Source organism: Denticeps clupeoides, chromosome 2, assembly GCF_900700375.1.
Source record: "Denticeps clupeoides chromosome 2, fDenClu1.1, whole genome shotgun sequence".
Classification (NCBI taxonomy): Eukaryota; Metazoa; Chordata; class Actinopteri; order Clupeiformes; family Denticipitidae; genus Denticeps; species Denticeps clupeoides.
The window spans coordinates 7,806,636-7,830,461 of record NC_041708.1 but is presented as its reverse complement, the minus strand read 5'-3'; the positions used below and the strand labels follow the sequence as shown (position 1 = coordinate 7,830,461).

The 23,826-nt window shown below is 42.4% G+C and overlaps 1 protein-coding gene across 1 annotated transcript in view; it reads left to right on the top strand.

The window, feature by feature from the left end:
• Positions 1 to 23,826, top strand: part of slc39a11 (solute carrier family 39, member 11) — a 173,042-nt gene that overhangs the window by 105,971 nt on the left and 43,245 nt on the right. The gene's annotated exons all lie outside the window — the stretch shown is intronic.

Genomic DNA, 23,826 nt, shown 5'->3' with positions numbered 1-23,826 from the left:
CAAGGGGTTCTTCAGATATTGTGTTCACGAGAATTGGACATACATGGCACATTTGACCTCCAAAATGTGAAGTGAAAATGATTGTTTTTGTCATTGTGATACACAACATAGCATATGATGCACATAATAAAATATTTTGTCATCATTTTGTGGGCAGCCCTGAAAGGCACCCGGGGAGCAGTGTGTGGGAACAGTGGCACCTTGGCAGCTGGGGATTTGAACCTGCAACCCTTCGGTAACGAGTCTACTTCCTTAGCTGCTAGGCCATCACTGTCACAATTTGAGTGAAACTCCAAAATTCGACATTATTTTCTTAAGAATGACAACATGGGTGCAAGTATGGTGTTCAGCAGCTTAAGTCACAAGAGCATTTGCAGTGCACATGTTGTCCCAGATTCTCATCTCTCTATTACCCTGCAGGAGATGAACAGGAGAAGAATTTCTTTCATCCTTTGCTCTGCATTTTATTTGAAGTTGGAATGCCTTCCTGCTCCTCCACTTCTTCATTCCTCAGTACAGTAGCATCATGGGTCAAAGGAGACACTACCTGTGTTGTTTCCTGGCACAAATGTTTGACTTTAGAAGAAGATGACAAAGCCTGCAACGCGGCACACAGCAACAACTGAACATTCTATCTGCACTACACACACGTATCTTGAAAACCGGCTTTTGCAAACAGTTTTTGTAGATACTTGTAGATAGACCAATGCTTATTATTATTGGTTGTTGTCCACTGCCAATAATGTAGTCAAACACACATACATTTGAGGATATTAACTGTACTACATTGAGGATATTAATAATAACAACTACAGTGCATTTAAACACAATCGACAAGAACAATAACTCTTGGTCAGTACGACTAGAGGAAGCCTAATTAACACAATTTGAGAACCAAGATTCTACACTATAGTACAAAGTAAATTACCTCGCAGTAAGTAGCAAACTCTTGCATTGTAAATGGTTGAGAACATAAAGTAGGTGCCTCAGTTATGGTTCACCTATTAACATTTTCAAACTGATGTAAGCGCAGAGCTGTGTGAAACGTGAAGAAAGCGGACCTGTAATTGGAAGGTTGGTGCACCCCATTGGTGGACGTTGGGAAGTGAGGGAACTTTCCACCAGGTGACGATGAGGAGGGTGCACCAAGGCATTGTGTGGGGCAGTGTTTCATGGCTTCTGAGGGCATCAGGAGCCCCCTGGTGGACCATGTGGTCCGCTGTCTGGGCAGCGGTAGGGAGACTGGTGAGGGAAATCAAGCGGGGCGCCATTGGTGAACTGGTCCACCATGATCCGGATTGTGGTCTTGCCGTGGGACATAGGTAGACCGGTTACGAAGTCCAGGTACACTAGTGACCAAGGACAGTCTGGGCAGTGAAAGGACAGATGCAGGCCTTGGGGTCTCTGTGTCTCGCGTGGGGTTGGGCAGGCTGCGACATATCCTGTGATGTCACCGATGAGAACAGGCCACCAGAATGTTCGCTGGACCGGACTGGACACGGCGTCTCGGAGAAGGTCCCACTGCACTTCAGCCAGGATGACGGGTTCTGGGAGAATTGTCGAAGCCGGACAAGAAAAGGAACCATCTTGCTTGGCTTGGGTTCAGCCGGTGTGCCTCCTGGATGTAGGATGAGTTCTTATGGTCTGTCCGGACCAAGAAGGGGTACGCCGCTCCCTCCAGCCAGTGCCTCCACTCTTCCAGGGCCAGCTACACGGTCAGGAGTTTGCAGTTTGCCATATCATAGTTCTGTTCAGATGCAGATGTAAGACAAGTGCTGTGAGAAAAAAGTGCTTCTGGTAGTGCCCCCACCCCCAGGTTGGACGCATCCACCTCCACGGTGAAGATCAGCTGAGGATCAGGGTAGAGCAGGGGTGGGGCTGTTGTGAACATGGTCTTCAGGAGGTCGAAAGTGGTTTGGGCTTTGGGGGTCATGGGCAGGAGAGGCAGGTCGGTTTGCCCTTCAACAGGGAGGTCATGGGCAACCAGACTGTAATTTCTTAAGATGTGGCAATAGAAGTTAGCAAAGACGAGAAAATGCTTCCCGTGGCTAGCACTTCATGAATCCAACATCCAGTGGACCACCTGCATGATCCCGCAGTCACAGCCCAAGATCCCAAGAACCAGACCTCAGCTCGCTGTCCACTACCCCGGAATTTCCCCAGGGGGGGTCCCGCCCGCCCTGTTACTACGGCTGCTGTTGGCAGCTTTTTTTAACAAAGACCGAGCTAGCTGCAGAACTCCACCTTCATCGTACTTATGATCTGATTTCTTCTCACTGGTCACCAGCAACATTTGACCCTTCACCCTTCACTACCCCCTCCCTGTCCTGAACTCAGCCTTCGCAGGATTTTACTTTGCACATTTATTATTCGTTTCACCAGTTAAATGTTACTTTTGCACTGCCTGTGTCCCCTCTTTGCACTTTAAATAACCCAGTTTAGCTGTGTCACGCACGTGCACTTTGCGTCAGTCTGTAACAGCTCAAATCGTTTGCATGTAGCACCAGGTTCGGAAGAAATGCTGTTTCATGTACTGTCTAACACGTACATAGGTGAAATGACGATAAAAGCTCAACTTATGCAGATAGGAAAGTGGTTTTGTAATTCGTGAGTGTGTGAGAAGGGGGAAATGGTAGCGTGTGGCTGGCTGTGTGTTCTGCCGCTGCAGCGTCAGCTATGACAGGTGCTTAGTCAGGCTCTGGGAATGTACCGGCATGAGAAAAAAAGAGAGGGTGTGTGTGTGTGTGTGTGTGTGTGTGTGTGCGCGCGCAAGAGAGAGTCAAAAGAGCAAGACGAAGGCGGAGACACTCCAGGGATTGCGTGCAGACATCAAGTGTTTACCTGTGGCAAAAAAAAGGGGAAGGTGTTGAAGGCAAAAAAAAAAAAGAAAAAGAAAGAAAGGGGGAGTGAGAGGAGGAAAAAAAAACAAAAAAAAAAAACGTCTGCCTGTGGTTATCAAGAGTGGGCGGAGACCCAGAGGCCAAAGCATGAGCTTCGCACGCAACTCAACAATACCACCTTTTATACACACTCGCACATTCTATCTCTCTCCCTCTTACTCACACACATACACACACGCACTCGCTACATGTCACGCGTAACCAGACAATGGCACCTCATGCACAAAAAAAACACAGCAGTGCAGCTCATTCAAATGCGTGTGTGCATGCATAGTGTTTTAATTTTTTTTTTTTTTTTTTAGTGGGTGTTGGTTCAGGGATCTTGTATAGAACGTTTGTAATGCTTTTGGGGGTAAATGTTTAGAGTCACATTTACGTGGAATGCGTGTGCTGGTAGTGTCTGAATAAAGAATGTGTGTTTGAGGATTACATTTCACGCTTCCATGCATCCGGTGTGTGAGTGTGTGGTGTGCTGGGAAGGAGGGTTGTCTTTACCGGTGAGTAAATGCGTGGGTTATATCTCAGGGTTCCCTTGTACGAGTACGGTTTGTGTAGCGCGAGCACGCGTGTGTATAATGGATCACATTGTTCTCAGGCACGCCCCTGCACGTTCTATCTTCTCAGCAGGGAGACAGGTGGATCTTTGCTAGTCACGCAAAAGCCCTGTACCAGCAGGGTCATGGTCTCTCTCTCTCTCTCACACACACACACACACACACATCACATAGAGAGCAACGCTCCAGGCCAATAAAAATCACTGGTTTTATAGAGCTTTTTAGGTTTAGGTTTAATAAACCTAATAATGAATTAATATTAAGCATCTAGTCCTTCATTCATCAGCGGTTAGCTGGATATTGCTGGGGTTTTTGCGACTGGACCCCCCTTGAAAAGTATATATAAGAATCTAAGGAAATTCTATATGTGCAGCACCCATACAGTTCTCATTCTGAGCAGAAATGCAAATAGCATGTAAATAATTTTATAGCAAACATATTCATATAAATCACAAAACAGCCTCATGCTGCCCGTTCAGTCAGTGCAGTGGCTCTGAGACTTACAGACCCCGTGTGTGTGTGTGTGTGTGTTATTGTTTTCACATGCAACAGTGTGTAGGAAGCGACAAATTACAAGCGTAGGAAGCGATTTGGGCTAAACGTCGCGTTCGCTCGGAGGTGTAAGAAAACAGGATTTCGGTTAGGAGAGCGGAGGCAATTTATTACGTGGGTTTCCTCTCGCTGAGTGGCCTTTCTCATGGGATCCAGCGCACACACACCGAGTGTATTCAACCTGTCTGGTTCTTCTATAAGCTTTTCATCTACAGATCTCTTTAGTGTTGAGGCCTGCGTGTGCAAACATATATTTCCATTCAAATGTACGTAATTATGATTAGCTGGCCATATTTCTAATAGACGGGATTTTAGGTGTCAACTTTTTACACACCAATGTTTTAATATTTAAATTCACTGATTATATGTCCTTGTTTGACTCTGTCTCTGTACAGAATCCTGGAATAACTTAATTTTACAGTTTCTGTGTGAGAGTAGTTTCTTTTTTTCCCTTTTTTTACTGTATCATTTACTTAGCCTGATGCAAAAAGATTTAAGGGCTTTATCAATGAGCTGTGGACTGGTGAAAGTTTGTCTGGCTATCATTCTGGATCTTCTCTTTTCTTCTGTCCATTCCTGGTTAGGTTCGAGTCCGCTCGGCTCCTTGCGTCTGCGGTTGAAGCGCCGGGTCGGCCTCTCCAACCGGGCTCAAAGGGCTGCCACATAAGGAAACATTTGTTCCAGGGTTGCTGAATGAAGCCTTGTGTTTGAGGAAGAACACAGCAAAAGAGCAGGACAGCAAATAAGCTAAAACCAGGAGAAAAAAATGAAGAGAGGGGGGATCTGTGTGGCCTACACGTCCTGTTGCCCAATAATTAACTTGCGGAGGCTCGGTTCCTGTCGTCGTCAGTTGTTTTCCCGAAAGAATGTTCTGTGATGTGGCTATATAGAAGAGCACGAAACTGAAAGAATTTTTTTTTTTTTTTTTATGTAATTGTTTCTCCGTGTCCCTTCCACTGGGATAACACACAGCCACCAACACAATCAATCATCTGCTTCCAGTACTCTGCACTGGATAGACATCGATTCTTGGCTAAAGTCATGTCCTGATTATGACTGGAAGAACTGAGACGTGTTTGATAGTTTTGCCCTGAAGTTCAGTTCCTTGTTTTTCTTTCCGCGCAGGTTAGGATGGGGGAACGATTTAGGGGTCACAGACAAAGGTCAAAGGTCCCGACCACTTTAATCCAGCTCTGAAAAGCAACGGCTCACCCTTCGCCCGGAGGCATTTGCTAAGGTGAGGGTGCAGCTCACACCTCCCAGTGCCGTGTGTTGGGGGGGGCGGGCGCAGGGGAAGGTGGAGGTGGAGGAGTCTGGGGTTGAGGAATGTCTGTAGAATGCAGTCGTGCTGCAGGAGAATGCTGAGCGAGAGGCGGACGGCTGCAGACAATGAGTGTGTGTTCCCCTGGCCGGGTTGCAGTCACGCAAGGCTTTCCAAAGCCTCAACCACAGCCCCTGCTGACTCAAGAAATGGAGCCTGTGTGTGTGTGTGTGTGTGTGTGTGGGAGAGTGATTCATGCAGAATCGCTTAGCCTGACTCCTGCTGTTACTCCCCTTCGCATCAAAGCAAATATAAAATCAGATTCATTTCTCTCCACGGCGGCAAGCGACAATAATCCTTTTGAGATGTCATTTGTAAATAATTAATAGCACATTGTAGAAGCATGCTTTCCTGAGGATAGATTAAGTGTTTAATTATTCAATACTCACCCACCAGATGAAAAGAGGCAAATATTAACTATGATGTTACATTATTTATTACCCTAATTGTGCACTTTTATTTTCGCATGTTAATTATGAGCTATAAAACAAGGCAAAAAAAGACTTCAGGCTGTTACTTGATTTCCTCTAGAAAAACAGTGAAAAGCATATGTATGAACATTGTATTGCTGTCATTACACAAAAAATCTTGTGACAGAGGTATGTGAAAGTCCATAATGTGCTCAAGCTATAATGCACTAGACTGGGAATAGGCCAAAATGACTTATAAAATATTAAATTAATAAAGCTTTTATCATTTATAAAGGCTAAATAAGTACTGAAAAAGTGGAACACAGTGAAATGCATTTAACCCTGCATCACCATGAAAGGCGCCAGGGGAGCAGTGTCTGTGGACAGTACTTTGCATCTCAGTGGCATCTCGGCGGCTCGGGATTCGAACCGGCAACCTTCCGATTCCGGGTCAATTTCCTTAAAAAAATGACATGACAAGCGGTCAAAGCCTTCACTGACGTTTAATGGTTCATTTTGACCCCTTTTATTCAATATTCAGCCATATTTAGCTTGCTTGGAAAAAAAACATTTTGTAAACTTCTAAAATATACATTTATAGACATGATGTCATTTTCATTTAGGTTTCATGTCAGAAGAAATTAAGGAACTGTAGATTGTGGCTGGAATGTCCTATGTTGACACATATTGCTTGAAAAAAAAATATATATATATAACGTATTTCATGAATTTGTGATATTACACACATGTAAAAAAATGTGTAATAGCATTAGTAGCATTAACAATATGACATTTAGCTAAATGTGTTTCTATGGGCACCGTTAAACTACAAGTCCCATGATCCTTTGCGCGTGGAGGCATCAACGCTCCCAGCCCGTGTTCATTAGCGCTGTGCAGGCGCTGTCGCCCGGTCCGCGGTCTCTACCGCTGGTCCGGCGGGACTTCAGCTCGTCCCCCCTGGCTGGTGAGTCGCTGTTAACCTGACCGACACGAGCGGAGAGTGCTTTGGGGTTCTTTTCTTTGCCGGTACGCGTTTAATGCAGCACACGTGGATACGTCCAGACTCTCCGGGCTGAAGATGGAAAGTTGGGGACCTTGATGGACTGTGGGCGGATGTGGCAACCTGTTCTTTTCGATTAAAGTCGCACAGCAGACCCGCGTTTAAATTTTTGGAGGCACGTTTCTACCTACCAATTATGTTCCTTGTCTAATTCGTCGTATTACGGCGCGGTCTGTTCAATACGAACCCATGTTTCCCGGTGGGGTGATGACCATGTGCCCTCCGCTGTGCCCTGGGAACCGTGACCTTCAGAAGTGTGACCAACACACTGACCCTGAACTTCAAGGAACTGCAGCTCGAAATGGCAAACCACACTATACTCTCTCCAGGGATCCCGATTTCGGATAACGGACATCAGTGGATACAATCAAGATGGATACTTTTACCGATATTCCCGTATTGGAATTACCCAGAATTCCCCTAACAGAGCCTGCGGTTCCGTGAGCCACATCAATATGCGAATATGTGTAACTACACATGGATAAGCCAGACCTGGACTAAAGGTCGACTGGCAGGTAAGATGGGCGTGTTAATTATTATTAATGGCTTATTAAGTCACTAATTAAATGCACGGTTTAAAAGTGTAGCGGGGATGTTGCGTGATCAGTTCTCACGCAACCTTCACTGGAGGAGATCACAGCTCCATCTCGTTTCTTCATGCCTGCAACTCTGTTCACCTCCTGTGCTCTTCGTGCTTTCAGGGACGTTGTCTTACACAAGTCACTTTAGGGGACTCTAAGGGCCACACTGTTAGCGAGATGATTCTTTAAACAGGACCGGTAGTGCGCCACTGTGGAACTGGAGCTGTCCGATCCGTCCCGAGAGGACTGTAGGGACCAGTGTGTGTGTAGAGGAGGGGACAGGTGCGTCCACATCACTCCAGTGCCAGATTTAAAGCAGAAATGGCTGGAACAGTCCCTCCATTCTCCCTTGAAGAGGGTCCACACTCGACCCGGTCTCCTCCCCCCCCCCCTCCTGCTCCTCTCTAAACACTGACCGATTCTCAGGAAGCCCCGGCCCTCTCTTGCTCTGGTAGCTCCTCTGAAGGGGACTGTAGAGTGTCCCTCTCAGACAGACGAGCCACCCCCCCACCCCCTTACTCGCCCCCGCCGCCATCGCCTCCCATCCACCCCCCCCCCCCCCCCCCCCCCCCCCCCTCGAGACACAAGAACCCCCTTCTTAAGGACACAAAGACCCACTCTGTGTCCACAGGGTCAAGCTCCCATCACTCTGGCTGCATAGTCTCACTCATCCCGAGAAGAGATGCACTGTTGGCCAGTGTGTGTGTGTTTGTGTGTGAGAGAGTGTGTACACTGTTCGTGATCTAGACACACCACAGTGTAAGCAGTCATTTTGTACTACAGAAGACCATTGTCCAACCCTGCTAAATCTTCTTGACCTTCTTGACGTTATGCAACTGTTTTTGGATGGACACCTGAGTGATTTGTCTGGTAAATGAAACGGGTGGTTTTTCTAACTGCGAAACACACACACACACACACTCCAAACAAAGCTGTGCCTCCCTAACCCGTCAGCCTCTGTGGTTAGAGTGGTTTGGGGGCAGGAACCTGTCTACATAGTAAAGCCGCAGCTATATGGTTAACCCAGCCCTGCCCAGACACCTGTGCACACACACACACACAGTTGGAGCAGGTGCCTCGACTTCTGTAGCAAAGCTGTGGGTTTATATACCGAAAGGGCAAATCGTGTAACCCTCTAACCCTGATATGAGGGTTCAAGTCAAACATTTTAGATCAAATTGAATGAGGATCGCTTACGGAATGCCTACTTCAGTGTTTTTGTTTTATTTTTTAAAGAGTTCTGTGTGCGTAGTGCTTCTGAAGGACAGAATAGTAGAACGGTATAAAAGCATCAGTAGACCAGCACTAAGGCCTTAATTAGAACACAGTAGAGGGGGGAATATTACTATATATATATTTTTTTTTTTGAAGTCTTGGTCTGGAAGGTCTTTCAGCCACGTAATTCTGTCATACGTTTCTACTTTATATTCTAACAAAGGGCAGTTTGTTGTTTAGTACATAGTGGCCGATTGTTGAAGCAGCAGAGGGGAGAACTGATCCTAAATCAGCTCGTGGGATATGAGTTTATCGTGCGTTCTGCGCTCACCGTGTCTTGTGTTTTGCTGACATCCTGTGCCCGTTACAGGAACTACAGCTCTTTGGAAGAGACTTTTTTTTTTTTTTTTTTTAGAGAGAAATCATCATTTTAAAATGTAATTCCCCTATCAGAAGATAGCCCCTCCTAATTGACCTCGGCCTTGGACGTTGCTGATTCAAAACAGGGGGTGGACGGGCGGGTCTGTTGACCGGTGCCTCCAGTGGCTGCAGGACCTGATGGCATTTTTGTTTATGCTGGACTAGCCCCACCTCCCCATTCCCCTCCTCTGTTCCGAGTGTGTCCGTGGTGGGTTTGTTTTTTCAGTTCCTGCGATGTACTCCCTATTGGAGCACAGTCTAGGGGCTGATTCATTATTCTCCTTGTTTCTTCCCATTTGATTCTGTGTTCTCTGTTCTTCCATATCCCCTGTCTTTCTGACCTGTCTACCCACTATGTGATGTTTGTGTATATGTACGGTCTGGTTGATGGCCTGCTAGTCATTTGCAACTAGTGTCATGGTGTATTGCGACAGCAATAAAGGGCTCATCATCATAATTCATAATTATAGTTTCACATATGTACATTCATCCAGCCCAAACTGGTGCTTGGGTTCTTTCTATAGTTCATTTGAAAAATAAAAATAATTTCATGGTCAATAATCCACATATTGTATATTGTTGAAAAACATTTAGGTTTTTATGGTCCTAGGTGCAAAACAGACATTTCACATATAACTATTAACACTTAACAATGTGGTGCAACAGAGTGAGTCCATACAACACAGACAGTGCAAGCAGTTTGTATATTGTCCTGCAATATCAGCAGCAATCTAGATATGTGGTTATAGATTGTGCATTGATTGCAATGTCCATAAAAAAGTGAGCAAACAATATTCATAACAAAGTTGCAATTAAGATACGTATTAAATATGCGTTGTTTACTACAAGATCAGTGAAATTGAATTTTTCTAAACATATAGCCTCTCTTCTGGTGTGATTATACTGTAAAGTATTTTGGATCACAATCTATTAATACACATTTAGAATATAATTGCCATCTGTGTGAACAAGCAACTCAATATCAAGTGAAATAAAATACAAAACAAGACTTTGTAAGCTATGGTGTTACTGGTCAGAGGAGATCAGAAAGACTGTGTCCAGGGTAAGATTTCCTGGATCTGAAGTGGCCTACTCAGGGTTCTGGAGATCCAAAAATTTTCAATGTGAAAATACAAATTCAAATTTGTCACATAAATAGTCATACACTGTATGATATGCAGTGAAATGCTTTAGCGACTGCTACAGACCACAGTATTGCAAATATTGCAAACATAACCAAATATTACACTTTTATGTCTTAAAATATGTGTAACAGGTAGGGTGAAGGTGTGCAAATGAGTGAAGTCAAAAACGATAAAAACACAATAAAGAGGTAGAAATGACAATGGTATTGATACCCTATTCTCATTTTTGTGGAAAATGCTGTTAAATATTTGAGATGATCACACAATCATTAGACCTACAGTCAAAGTAGTTTAATTAGTGAATTTGCTTTTTGTAAAGTGACATGGGAATCATTTTGTAATATTTATGAGAAAATCATTGATTAGCAGAATCAAATGAGCAGGTTTCTAAACCTAAAAATTACCCAAATTCTTTAGGTTATATACCTACCACATTTTACTTAATAGATTATCCCATTTACAAGCGTAACCAGGTTTGTTGTTTTGTTGGCTTTTTGCTGCCCTCTTGTGGTTAAGTGGTGGTTTTTAAAAGTTTACTGAAAGCTTTCCAGGAGTTGGGGTTCACATTTAGTACCAAAGTGTTATCACAATAAAAATCTAAGAACAGTAATTTCTAGGTGTTATAAATACAATATTATTAATTTTAACCTAAAAAATCTAAAAAATTATATTTGAGCATATACTACATTTCACTGCACAAAAAAATGAAGGGAACACAAAAATAAGACATGTGAATAAATGAAATATTCTTATTAAATACTTTGTCAGTACATTCAACAATCACACAACAAATATTGCTGAAAAGGAAATTTATCAATCCATGTAGGTCTGCATATGGAGTCACAATCAAAATTAAAACAGAAAAACACACTACAGGCTGATCCAACTGTCCTTAAAACAAGTCAAAATGAGACTCAGTAGTGTGTGTGGCCTGTATGACCTCCCTACAACACCTGGGCTTCTGAGGTGGCAGAGGGTCTCTTGAGGGATCTCCACCCAGACGCCAGTGGTGAATTTGCAGACCTTGGTGTTCTCTGGCAAATGTGCTGCACGGTGTTGGGCTATAAGCACAACTCTCACATGTGGATGTTAGGCCCTCATACCATCCTCATGGAGTCTGTTTCTGACCATTTGAGCAGCAGACACATGCACATTTGTGGCCTGCTGGAGGTCATTTTGCAGGGCTCTGGCAGTTCTCCTCCTGTTCCTCCTTGCACAATAGCAGAGGTAGCAGTCCTGCTGTGCTGGGTTGTTACCGTCCTACGGCCTCTTCCACGTCTCCTGATATACTGTCCTGTCTCCTGGTAGTGCCTCAATGGTCTGGACACCATGCTGACAGACATAGCAAACCTTCTTGCCACAGCTCGGATTGACGTGCCATCCTGGATGAGCTGTACTCCCTGAGCCACTTGTGTGGGTTGTAGACGTTTAATTCTACTACTAGAGTGAAAGCACCGGCAGCATTCAAAAGTGACCAAAACATCAGCTAGAAAGCATAGGAACTGAGAAATGGTCTGTGGTCACCACCTGCAGAACCACACCTTTATTTGGGATATCTTGCTAATTGCCTATAATTTCCATTTGTCTATTCCATTTGCACTGCAGCATGTGAAATTGTCAGTGTTGCTTCTTAAGTGGACTGTTTTATTTCACTGAAGTGTGACTGGCTTGGAGTTACATTGTGTTTTTTTTTTGGTGCAGGGTATTATAGCATTAATATACAAAATACAAATACATAACATTTATTTTGAACAGAATCTGTTCAAAAGGGTCTAAAGTTCCCCTGACATGAACATTTTTATATAGGCCCCCTAATACTATGTCTTTTCTTGGGGGTAAAAACTGTTCCTCAACCTGGCAGATCTGGCTCTGATGCTGCAGTATCGTCTTCGGGAGGGAAGGGGTGTGAAGGGTCCTGCACATTGCTTTTGTGAAATGTATCCAGTAGTGGGGGCAGAGGCATTCCAATGATGTCCTCAACTGTCTTCACTATCCTCTGTAGGCTCTTGTGGTCAGGAGTGTTGCAGTTGCTGTGCCAGACAGTGATGCAGCTGGTCAGGATGCTCTCAGTGGTTCCTCTGTAGAACGTTGTGAGAATGGGTGGGGGTAGCCTCAACCTTTTTAGCCTCCGCAGGAAGTGTAGTCTCTGTTTTTTTGATTGTAAGTTCCTCAGTGATGTGCACACCCAGGAACTTGGTGCTCTTTACTATCTCCGCCGCTGAACCCTTTATGATGAGTGGGTTGTGGGCATGATGTGATTACCTGAAGTCCACAATGATCTCCTTAGTCTTATCGACATTCAGAGATTGTTGTTGTGGCACCATAAAGTGAAGTGATTGTCACTTGTGATGCATGACAGCCCTTTCATCTGTATACCGACTCATCATCACTGATTAACAGTTCCAGCACAGTCGTATCATCCGCAGATTTGATGATGTGGTTGGTGGTATGTGTGGCTGTGCAGTCAGTCAGCAGGGGACCAAGCACACATCCCTGTGGAGCTCCTGTGCTCAGTTTGATGATGGAGGAGGTGTGGCCACCCATCAGAACTGCCTGGGGCCTGTTTAAGTGCAGGACCCACTTGCAGAGAGTGGTGTTCAGGCCAAGCCCACTCAGTTTCACAACCAGCCTTTGAGGGGTGATTGTGTTTAACACTGAGCTGAAGTCTATGAATAGCATCCTGAGTCTAACATAGGAGTCTTTCTTATAAAGATGTGTTAAGGAGAGTTAGAGGGCAGAGGAAATGGCATTCTCAGTTGACCTGTTGGGAGGGGATGCAAATTGAAGTGGATCCAGGGACGTGGGGAATGTTCTTCTTTATGTTTGGCATGACTAGCCTTTCGAAGCACTTCATGGTGACTGGCGTAAGTGCAACGTGTCTGTAGTCATCGTGACTGTGGATTTTCTTCAGCACTGGTGTGATGGGGGTGGTCTTGAAACATGCCAGGACCAGCGACTGGCTCAGAAACATGTTGAAGATGTCCGTCAGGTGTTGTCAGGTCCTGCAGCCTTGAGTACTTGGTCATCGGGTGGAGGTGTTGCTTTCCTTGATTGCTCTTTGTTTTGTGTGTATACAAAACGAACTTAAATGAACTAATATTATAGCAAAAATGTCCTTCGTTTTCGTCTTTGTAATAAGCCTTTTGGGTTGAATTAAAATCTATTTACTTCAAGCTGCCAGTTTTAAGCCAGGTTTTTGACCATTATGGTAACACGTGGTCTGTGACGTCACGTGTCCATAGTCTGTCCGTGACGCCGCCGGCTAGCGTGATGGCTGCAGCGAAAGTCTGAAGAAAGCGGAAGAAAGTCCTATTTGGGATTTCTTTGATTATGACAGTGGCAAAAATAAAATTAAGTGCCTTGTTGTAGAAGCAGGTGATACCATATGTGGAATACTTCTCAAGGGGAAAAACCCCACGAATCTGAAAGTCCATTTGAAAAGCTCACACAAAAAGGCAAACCAAGAGTACCTGAACAAGCTAGCCTCTCGCCCGCCCTCCCCCGAAAGAGAAGCGGTAGCCAGGCCAGGTAACATGGGAAAGGAACGTGATACTACAGCATCCATAATGGACTGCTTCCACCACCGACCAAGTAGCTGCTGGCTAGTAAATATGCAGGAACACCACAAATGAGAAGTAACATTGGTAAATATGTTTATTAAGACTGGAATGTCTACACGACTGTGTGACTCGATTACCTTCAAAAAGTTCATCACTTCACTCGAACCAAAATTAAAAACACCCGGAGCTGCAAGAGTCAATAACCTTATCGGAGCTAAGATGGATAAGGCTATTCTGGTGATTTTGATTCATGCACCTGACATATCCTAATTTACAAAAAAAAAAAAACTAAAACTAACACTGTAACGAATAAAAACTAAACTAAAACTAAGCAATTTCAAAATATCAAAACTAATAAAAACTAGTAAATCTGCCTCTAAAAACTAATTAAAACTAACTGAATTTGAAAAAAAAAATCCAAAACTATTATAACTGTGCAATGCACTTGGAGGTGTAACCAGTGACTGAGTCTGTGTACTGCTCCAGGTTGATTGTGTCCCCATACGTAGCAGTAGGGCTGCACGATTTGGGGAAAAAGACATATTGCGATTATTGAGATCAATATTGCGATATGCGATTGCGATATGATAAAGGACACTTGCTTGTATATCAATGAAAAGTCGCATACTAATAGTGAAATGTTTAATTTCAAAGTGAGACATACAAACTACTTATAACAACTTGAAATGCCCAGTGCTTTCAAAATACAATATTCTTCAAAATTAAATAAATCACAAAAAACGTTACTGTCGGACGACAAACCCTGGAAAGGCTAAACAACTGTTTTGATTATATTTGGCCATTCTAAAATCCCGTATTATAGTTTTTACGTTTTTTACCAAAACGTTGTTTGGAGGCTGACTTGAACACAGGGATGCATAGCTTTGCTAGCTTAGCTAAGGTTAAGATTTGTAAACTGAGGTGAATTTCTTTAGGAAACCTTCAAAGTTTGAGAAAAGTTAACTAAATAGCTAAGAACAGTCTAAATAGTTAATGCCTACGTTTAGCCAAAACGTTGTTTGGAGGCTGACTTGAACACAGGAATGCATAGCTTCGCTAGCTTAGCCTAGCTTAGCTAAGGTTAAGACTTATAAAACGGGATTTTATAATGGCCAAATATATTCAAAACAATTGTCCAGCCTTACCTATGAAATGTAATCCCCGGGATCTGGTTTGGAGCGTACAGCGGTTTGTACAGCCCCAAGCAGCACAAGAGTGAGGCATTTTTATGCAATTCTCTCCATAGACATGTATATGCTTCACGCCACAGCAGAGCCTATCGCAATATGGTGGCGACGTTGATGTACGATACAGCGAGTCATGCGGCGTCTAACCATATGTCTCCGAATCGAAAGTCATGTGACCAAACACGTCACATTTAAATCGCAGCTTTTTGCGTTCATGTAATCGCACAGACTGACATCGCGATTACGATTGCGATTAGCACTACGATTAGCAGCCTCCCTAAAGATGCCCCAGACTGTTGAGCTGAAGCAGTCTTTGAGAGCTGAGACCGCACCAGCCGGCCACACTCTGATGTTCTTGTGGGCTTGTTTAGTGTGTTTTCGCAGGGACTTGTACACAGGGACCATGAACAAGGTGATGTGGTCCGAGTAGCCGAGGTGGGGGCGGGGTAGAGCCTTGTAGGCTTCACGGATGGAGGTGTAAACATTGTCCAGACAGTTTCCACCTCTGGTAGCAAAGTTCACATTTTAAAGATGACTGTCGGTGGAGATAATGGTTTAGGGGAGGGGTGGGAAATTCTTTGGGTGGAAAAAGCGGGAGAAACGGGTGGTAACCTTTCCCCTCATGAGGACGTATAGGGCCCTATGAATGTTTTATTTTCTCCTACATACTTTATTTTACACTTTAATTCTTCTGAATTCAATGTTTTCTGTTTTAAACATATTTTTTCACCTAAAAACTATGTGATTATGGAGTGGGTGGGGAAAAATATCCTGCAATAATATGACAAAATCACATTTGTTCAACAAAGTGCTTGGGGATTTACGCTTTGTTTTTGTAAACCATGTAAATAAAATGTGCTTTTCATGCAAAAAATAAAATATTTCACAATATTACACATTCTTTTATAAAATAAAAGTGTTTCATGTTTGACCTCAATATACCTCACGTTTTAAATCAGCTGATTTGTTTTGTTTGCATGGTCGTCACATATGTTCTTACGGAAGACTTGCTATTCCAATCCATAAAAAAAATTGGGTTCTAAACTCTAAACTTAGAGTCGAATTCCATTATTTTCTGAGGACGTCTGCGTCTAAACGCTGCGCTGCTTATGCGCGCTCATGCGCAGAACCGATTGGGCAAGTGGTCCAGATTCTGCGCTGACAGCCTCATCGCCATCACTAATTGCACATTTACAAAGTCCCACCTCAACCGGAAACACGTGTAGTGGGCTGCAGTGGCCACAAATGTGAATTATACAAAATTCCATGTTTTATATCTGATTCTGCTATTCTGTCCGTGTTTTGTGCATCACGGAAATCATAGGGTCCTAGACATAAGGGGACAAATTCCAGATCCGACCATCTTACCTGCCACGAAAGAGAAGGGCCATAGCACTCTTTATACATATCACCATTTTTGGCCACAGCAGGACAAAAGACAGTCTAGGGGAACTAGTATTAATATTAAATAATCTTAAAAAGTGAAAGTGTCATGATAGGGGACCTTTAACAGAATGATGATTTAACAAAACTGTCTCTAAAAGTCTCAAAATATCTAGACACATAGTAATTTATTGTATATGAATGCTTTTAAATTATTAAATGAAACTAATTTAATGAATGTAATATATTAATATTTTTTGCTGATGCATGCCTATTTTGTCCACTAGAGGGTGCTGGAGTTGCTGTAGAATCCCATGGCTCACTTTCCATTCACTTTCCAGTTTCTGGAAATCAGGTACTGCTGGTGTTAAGATAAAGGATGACATTTAATTAATGGTCTTAACAGATTTTAAACCCCTAAACTTGCCTGAAAACCCCTGAATTGGTCTTTATGATCTTTTCTAATGTAAGAGTAAATTATTTAGAAGGTGTAGTATTGTGTTGAGAAGTTTTTAGGTTTTTCACTGTAAACTGAGTTCTTAGAATGTCCTTCTGTAATCTATAAACAGGCATCTTCTCAGTTGCTCAGCTGAATGTGTGACAAGAAGAGGAGAAATATGATCTTGGCTGAACGTTCCCCTGTCTGGGAACATTTTCTGTGTATTGTTCTACACAGGCTTTCTGTTCACTGTAAACTCATTGAGATCAAAGTGATTCAAACTAAGAATGTGGTTGAATCTGCCACATCTCAAGGCTTATTTACTATAGCACAATGCTTTGGACTTTCTAAGTCGTTGAAAGGCGTAGTGTGGATTTCATGAAGTCCTCATGTTTCAACAACAAAAAAAAAAGTTAGACGTGTTCAACTATCAAATCCCTCACTGATATCCATAGAACCAGCTGTGTGCTGAAAATCTTGTCACCACTGGGTGGCAGTGTTGCTCCATGCACGATTCCGTTTTCTGACGCTCCTCTGGATGCCACGGCGTCACCAAGTTTGCAGTGCTCATCACGTTTCATTGCCTGGTCCAAGCAAAGTGCCCTCAGAAAACCTTGGTTCTGTATGCTTCTATAGCTGCTTTTATATATGGATTCTAAGAGTCTACCTTCTCAGAACTACTTTTCGTCGCTCCTCTCTTTTAAAAAAAGAAGTTGTGCTTTTTTTTTTTTTTTTTTTTTTTTTTTTTTTTTTTTTTTTTTTTTAGTTGCACAGAGAACCAACACAAACATGTAGTCTACACAAAGTGTGACGTGGTCTGTTTGAACTTTTGAAGTCATTTGAATGCTTTCTTCAGATAACGTTGGAGTGAACTCAAATGAGCAGAACGCCAGAGGCAGGACAGGCCTCATTTGCTTTATGAAAATGTGGGTTTCACTTTCTTGTCTTTTTATAACTGGAGTATACCTACACAAAGGAAAAATTTGACATGGGTATTTTGATATTAATATGTTACAATTTGTGATAATTTTGGGGGTTTTGGTTACTATGATATTCATTAGAATGTGTAAGTCTAACATAAGAAGATAAACTCCCAAGACCATCTCTAACAGGGGACACGGAGCACTGCATCTGCAGCCACTCATCAGTGTGGTTGATATCACACCAACCTTTATTATTATTCCGCAGCGAACCCAATGCTAAACAGATTCATGGTTCACTTTTATACGGCCATCCTTTTTCCTGTCACAGTATCTTCTGTGTGCGGCATCAGCTGCAGACTCGCTCTGTATCGGACTGCAAGTCTCTCCAGCCCTCATGCTGGGCTTCTGGGGCCTTTGGCTGAGCAAGAGCTGGACGTCTAACAGAACTGAGGGAGATGAAAAGGAGAAATCCTGCATAGTAGAAATCATATATCTGCTCTCCAATCATGCAGATTGTTACAATAAATATATAAAAGTTACACATTAGTTATTTTAATTGTTAAATGCACAAAACCTTGCAAGGTTCAGCTCCCACTTAACAGGTTTACTCTTACACCCTGTTTTAAAATTTCAATGTATTTTTTTAAAGAGGAACTTTATCTGCAACAATTAGTTTAGAGTTCAAATGGAATACTGTTCATTACTGCAGTGTCTGTCACTTTAAAAGTGTAATTGATTATTAAAAAAACCCTTTTCAGTTCTTTCAGTACACAGATTAAAGAAGCAACACAACTGTCCACATTTACGCTAGTACAGTATCTAGTGCATCAGCTGATGAGGGTTTAACTACTTCACTCTTACTCAATGATTTTTTTTCATTTTGTAATATTTTCTATTGAAAATAATTCAAACTCTCACTAATATTTACACTATTTGAGCAGCATTTGATTGGCAGTGACCTGAAAGAATTGATGTGCTCAGCAGGCCTGTACAGGGCCTGTATCAGCAGCTGTGTGATCCCCGAACAGCTCCGGTCCAGAGCCCAAGTCGTGGCGGTTTTGGAAGCGTGAGCCTGTGGCCGTGTGAGGTGCAGGAGGACTGCAGGTCTGAGGTTAGCGAGCCGGTGGCAGCGGCGGTGCTCGGCACAGGTCTGTTTTAGCAGCTGCTTGTGTTCTGCGGTTCAGGCGGGGAATGCTGAGTTGGGCTCCAGGAATGTTTCTGGGTGGATGGTAATTGTAGGTTTCTTTCCCTTCTGCGCCAGGTTGGTTGCCTGGTGTGCTGATACTGACCACCGCAGTTTGCATGGGGGGTGGTTTTTCATTTCGCTCCCATTTGTAGACTTCAGGATTTCCAATGTAGTCCTATTAACCCAACTATCGATCTTTTTATGACTTCATGTAATTTTAAAACCTTATTATGGAACACAGGTCACAACATGATATGAATCATTAAATGTTCTGTATTCTAAAATAGTCTATTTTGCATAATGTACAAGTTCTGGGTAATTGCAGCTGCTTCACCATTTGATCTGTATAATTAAAATGGTTTAATTTTATACAACACACTTATAAATGGCTTCAGTAGTTTCTGACGGTTCATCATAATTCTGAGATATGAGACATGTCAAATGGCACCTGGGATCATGCCATGTGACATTTAAGGTGCAATTTTCAAACTAATCATTTATAAACATAATTTATGATCATGTTTAGTTCTGGTTTCAGCTATTTCTTAAAATCCTGAAGAAAAGTTTCAGGCTGTGCACGTTGTAATCTGGCAAAAATTGGTTAAAAAAACCAATAGTAGACTCGTTCAATATGGGAAAGTACATTGTGACTTTTTTTTTTAGCCTTAGTTACACCACACTGACATTTTTTGCAATCGTTCACCAAATATTCTCTCCTAGCTGATCAAAAGCAGTTTTCTGCAAGCATCTGGAAACAGAATATGGAAGTTTACCATGGCAATTTAAACTCATTTCAATGATATGCAACCATATGGACACTAGCATGACATTACTCTATGTACACACTAGGAAATACAATTTCTTTGTTTGCTGATCCTTGTATGTATTGGCAAGTACTTCACTATCATATGTGTCATAGCTATTACAGTTTCACTTACATTTGAATAACTATTGTGGTTTGTCATTGTTAATATCAATTACATATTAAGCATATTCATTTACCGGTTGGTCTGATTATTAGAATTCAGGAAATTAATTGAATGTAACATGGTTGTACGACATTTTCACACAAATAGCTGTCTGTGTCTCCTGGGATTTTAGCTAATTTTTTTGCCGTTGTTTTATGAATGTATGCAATGCATGTTTAATTTTTTTTTTATCTCTGTTCAGATATGCCACAACTCCTCACGTGTACTTACGCAATTGTGCAATGCTGTTTGTGCAGATACGGCTCACACTGAGAAACACAAGACGCATCAAATCACTTGACAGTTAATTAAACCATTACAGTGCACGATTGGCTTCTGAGGGATGGTTGGGGTTGTAAATCACTGAGGTGATCCTATGATAAATGTTGCCACAGTATCCCAGAATTCCTGGTACAAGCATGTTGCTGCAGTGCTTCTTGTCGTAGCTGAAGGCAGAATGTTTTTTTTTCTTTTCATTCTGTGTTGGTTTGTCCTTCATTTTCTAATGAATGCTCAGGTTTGTTAAGATGGTTGTGTATTTAATGTCCATTTTTTTGTGTGTGTTTTTCGAAGTATCTGAATTGAATTCTAAAGAAATTTACCCTCAACACTGTTCTATGTAATGTTTACTATGTACAATTCATAATTCTACTTATTTACAAGTGGCCTCTTAAATTCATGTAATATAATTGCCCAAATACCCCACTCACATATACATTTGGTGTTTAAAGGCCTTTAAAGACAATTGGGCACAAATATGACTCTAAAATATTTGTGTGCTTTTGCCACAGGTAAATTTTCATGAATGAAAGCAGCTACCCCCTGAATGCGTACATGTCCAGTGTGTTGATGTGTGTGCTTGAAATCGCATGTTTTGCATTGTTTCGGTAGCCGTCTGTGAGCCCTTCTGGGGCATTTTGGTTTAGTTTCTCAATCTTATGTGTTTGTTACATGTGACCAGTCCTGTGCCTGGTACCACCATAAGCCTCCAGATCGCCTCAGGATCCTGCCCTCAGCTTTGTTTCTCTTGACTCTACTACATCTTTATTAGCATTTATAACAAACACACATTTACACACACACCCACCACCTTTCTCTTTGCCCAGACCTGTTGACACCGCTGCTTACAGCACATCCCATATTCTTGGTAGCACATGGTTTAGTGTGGTGCATGCCCCTGCCCGGTTCTGTGCAGTCCAGGTTCTGCGGTGAAGTTCAGAGGGGGTCTGGTCTTAATCCATCTTTAATGGGATTAGCCTGGAGGCAAAGGGTGGCTGTGGTCTCCACTCAAGCCTGTCCAGTTCTGAGCACTCAGCAGGCAGTTGCAGACCACCATGGGCAGCTGCAGCAGTGATGCAAGAAAAAAAGATATATATTTTTTATTAACGTTGATTAGATCTGTAATTTACAAACGAATCATGTGCATATTAGTGACAAAATGTGGGAAAATCTGGGAAAAACAATTATGTTACCATGTTATACCAAATTAGATATGAATTACACCACGAAAAACAACAAAAGATACTCTGAATGATTTTTTTATTTTTGATGGGAAAAAGTGCTTGTAATGAATTTTGTAATGAATTAATTAGACCTGAAGATATATAGTATACAGTATACGATACAGTAGTTATCAGAAAAAAAGCAATGATGATGATGAAAGGAACTTTCCCAGTAAAAAGTGGCCTTGTTGATTAGGCTTAGCATTGCTTCAGCTTTTTATGGGCTGCCCGTTACCGTGCCTATAAAGATTACAACATTTTTTGCTATAAAAATGCCCCATAAAACCCAGGTTATGACAGGGTCAGGCTATGTCTTATTTTAGTTGACGCGGGTAAATATTGTTTCGTTTTTGTTTTGTAGGGGCTGTAGATGTAGTCAATGGCCTGTTTTGGTGTGGCTGTGAGTAAACGACACTCATATCCCATCCAAACTGCCCATAAGCTAAACAGACATGCTGTGATGACAGCATGTTTTTTTCCAACAGGCCTTTTGTGTGCATTTCGTACAGAACGTACACAGCTAATGCGGGGCAAGCGTTTAATTGTTCTACTCTTGCCTAAAATGAAGTTCAGCAGGTTTGGTCAGTACCCGGGGTGCCAGATTGGCACCTGGATTCTAGCCAGAGTGTAAACTGACATGGTCATACAGGACAGGCTGTCTGGGATTGTCAAGGTGAAACCTGAGTCCACACAAGCTAGTAACAACACAGCATTCTTTTTTTGGGCCTCTCTCTTTTCCGTCTGGATCATTGTTCATTTTTTTTTTTTTATTAGAAAAGAGATGGGTTTTCAGTCAAGGAATTATGATACAACATCCAGGTAGTGTCACTTATTACCATATTTCTCAATGCTTTAGCTTGTTCTGCAACTCATAATACCAGCCACTCCCCCCAGCAGTTAAGAAGGGCCAACTTGCCCCAGCTGTTCCGCATTTATTCTGCCCACTGCCCCTTTTTGTCCTTAATCCACAGATGCACCAAAGGAACAGAAAAAAGTGGAAAAATAAACCTCCGGAAAATAATATTGTTCTGAACGAATTTGCAAGTAATCAAGTTCATTCAAAATTGCAAGTCCTTGAACAAAACCCCCTTCAGTTAAAAAAACAACAACAATAGAGGCTTCTTTTCTTGTCAAAAGTTGATTGTCAGAGTTAATTCTGAACCACAAGAGTGTGGTATGTTTCAATTCATGTTTTCCACGTGTTGGTAACCCAATCAAGACCAACTGGTAACATCAGTCTGTCTTATCCAAATATAACAGCTGCAACATGATAAATAATTGTAAAGTACATTTAGCAATATAATAGTTCATGCAAATGTATATAAGTACTGCTTATTTCCTCATTTCGCATGGCCATTAGAATGGCATTTACTGGGAAAAATGTGCAGTGAACACCGCGGAGCAGTATAACATTCAATCGCATGATAAAATAGTTTTAATTCTGGTTTAGTATGGTCTCCATGTAAGAATACTGGCATTGTTATTTGGTTTTTGTTATTATTTATAATCCATGCTGTGGGTCTCTTGTATCGGTGCAAACACCGTGACAATTCCAAAAACTTTGGAAAGGAAAAATTGGGGATTGAGCCACAAGTTAGGGTAAGTAGGCAGGTCCTAGAGCATCGCCTTTGCATCATGCAGTGGTCTGCCTTTTTTCAGGACAAGTCGAAGTGCATGCTGGGCAGTGGCGACAGTGAAACGGGCAGATTAAAGGACAGCGTGGCCCCAATTACTCAGGTCCTGATTCAGGCCTCGTTAACTCAGATGCACTGTTCATTCGCTAATGAGAGTGGAGTCTTCTTGTCTGAGGTATGGAAAGTAATGGAGTGAAAAGAAAGGGGAAAAAATGGGTAGAAAGTTGGTAAACTTTTGCTAAGTCTCTTCTACATATCTGCACATTGTTAAAAAAAAAAAAAGCAACAAAAGCAAAAAACGAATAAAGTGAAAATGACCCCCTTTTCCCCTCTTTCCAACCGCCGCTGCCCACCCCCCCTCGAAGAATAACACGCTCATCAGGAAGCAACACCTCCTAATTGGGATGGATTGGCGTCATTATGTAACACTAGACAAAAAGAACAGAGATGAAGGGAGGGCAAGAGAGGGAAAAAACAAACAATGAAAAAGAACACACCAGAGTTTTCTTTCCACTTCAGAAACACACAGCTCGGGGGGTGGGCGAGCAGGGAGGAAAAAAAGAGAGACGTTCATAATAGACCACCTTCTCTGGGGATCATGGGGGCTGAAATGGAGAAGTCGGGTTTTGCCTCTGAGACGTCAGCGTTTCGCCTCGGTTTTAATTGTTCTGGTGATGGAGAGATCGAACAGAAAACAGTGGAAACAGAGAAAGAGAGTGACCATGTGGTGACCATGGTAACCGCTTCACTGAGGGACCATTTATGTGGTGCCCCTCGGATCTCGTGTCTGTAAGGCATACTGCTAATTGGAGTTTTCCCAGTTTTATGCTAGAAGTCTTTACATCTTTGCGCCCAGTGGTCTTTGTGATGACATAAGTGTCTCATT